The sequence below is a fragment of the Pteropus vampyrus genome, unplaced genomic scaffold, assembly GCF_000151845.1.
Source record: "Pteropus vampyrus isolate Shadow unplaced genomic scaffold, Pvam_2.0 Scaffold23621, whole genome shotgun sequence".
Taxonomy (NCBI): Eukaryota; Metazoa; Chordata; class Mammalia; order Chiroptera; family Pteropodidae; genus Pteropus; species Pteropus vampyrus.
The window spans coordinates 1-1970 of NW_011912402.1; the positions used below are offsets into that span (position 1 = coordinate 1).

Below are 1970 nucleotides of genomic sequence, written 5' to 3' on the forward strand. Positions count from 1 at the left end.
TGGTTCAGTCCCAGATAAAAAGCCAAGACATATGCATAGATTGTTATCTGATTATAGGTGAGAAACATGTAACTTAGGGTGTGTTGGGTTTATAGGATGTAACAGAGGGCAACATCAGCAAAGTCTTCTGGGAGGGGCAACAGGGTCTTTAGTGATGAGTAAGAGTTAGGTAGAGAAATGCTAAGATTGTTATTCATGCATATCACTAAATTCAATGGGGGAAGGATAGATATACATTTTTAGAACAGGAAGGAGTAAGCCAAAAGAACTCTTGAAGAGTAAAAAACAGAATAGGGATCTACTTCCCAGGTGCATGAGGTATGCTAAACGAATCTTAAGTACATAATAATTCTATGACCTTACTGTGCTTATTTTTACCATCAGAATAGTCTTAATATTTGTATGGTGTCTATGATTTATATATTATTTTCATGTGTATCAGTCAATTTAATCTTTATAATAACCTGGTGAGATAGAAATTTTTGTTACTTTATAGATGAAGAAATGAATCTGAGAGACAGCAAGTAAACTACCTGATGTTATAGTCAGAGCAGGGCTTATTTGGGCCCTAAAAAAGTCCTTTCAACTCATATTCTGAATTTACCTATTGTACTACAGGACCTTTAATAGTTTACTTATATTGAATAATTAAATATATATTTATTTAATGCTGCATGTATATATAGATATATGTATATGTTTATTCAATATGCCTTTATTAAGCAAATACTGTATGCCAGGCAGGTAATGTTCTAGGTTCTGGGACATAATGGTGAAGAAAATAATTTAAGATTGTGATAGATAATATAAAAATAAACAGGATGGTATGAGAGTGGAGGTGGGGACTACATTCTAGATGGCTGCTTTTATTTTGTTGGTCCTCCGATATTTATCTAGGATTGATTTCTCTCTGGGTGCTCACATAATATGTGTTGCTCAGTGAAAATTTACTAAGTGCTTCCACTTATAAACCACCATGTGAAACTCTTCACTAAAGGAAAGTTTCATTTGTTGAGGGACCAGCATGTGTGGGGCTTTTGGCAGATCTCATTTAGGGGATTAGTCTCATTTAGGGGATTCTGGTAGAGTCTTTCATAGCACCAGGATCCCCTCCCAGCTAATTCTTTTATTTCTTGGAAGGTACATGGATCACCCTCTTCTTCTCAGATGCAGGAGACAAATCCCAGAATGACTCTCTGTTCCTGTTGTTTCAACATCCAGCTAATAGCTGTCCCTTCTCACAGCAACTAGCAAAGGTGGCTGTCCTGTAAAAACATCCTTTCAAGGTTCTTTACAGTGCCTGGTTCCATTCCAAAACTTAAATGTTGGTGAGAATGCCTTACAATTTATTAGTAAATATCTTACTGAGGATGATAAAGTGCTCAAAAACTAAAGTCTGTCACAACTAATGTAGTCACACAGGATACTCTCCTAGCATGTTATAGAATCATACTGGTCCCAAAATATCATCAACACCACCAGCCTGGAATCACACTGCTTTCCTCTCCATCACACCTGACATTCCAATATTAGAGTAAAAGTCCGACCACAAAACTGTGGGCCAGGGTCCTAGAGGAGCATGACTACCCCAGGTAGGAGGGTGGGGCTGGCTCCCTTGCTCCATCACGGCGGTCTGGATGTCTTTGCCAGTTAGCCGATTATATTTTGGAAGTATAAAAGAACTGGGCTTGAATTAAATAAAGATGAGGCTGTAAAACATTCCAGAATGGAGTCAACAGTTGGAGTTCTGGAGGAGGTGTCCCAGTGAGAACGCTGGACCAGAAGGTGAGCCAGGAGTGATCTCGAACAAATCCTTCCTGCTGGGCTAGTCTTTGAGATTGGTGCAGCATCTTGGCTTTGAAGAAAATGAACTTCCCAGCACATAAAATTTCTTCCACTTACTAGCTATGTTATTTTATGCAAGTCACTTTAGCTTTACGAGGCACTTTCTGCATCTTCAAAATGGAATT

General features: G+C 38.4%; 1 long non-coding RNA gene across 1 annotated transcript; it reads left to right on the plus strand.

The window, feature by feature from the left end:
• Positions 1-6: 6 nt before the first annotated feature.
• On the plus strand, positions 7-1938 carry LOC111735335. The gene is made up of 3 exons (XR_002778748.1): positions 7-318; positions 1141-1256; positions 1726-1938. It is a non-coding gene; the product is annotated as an uncharacterized LOC111735335 (long non-coding RNA).
• The last annotated feature ends 32 nt before the right edge of the window (positions 1939-1970 follow it).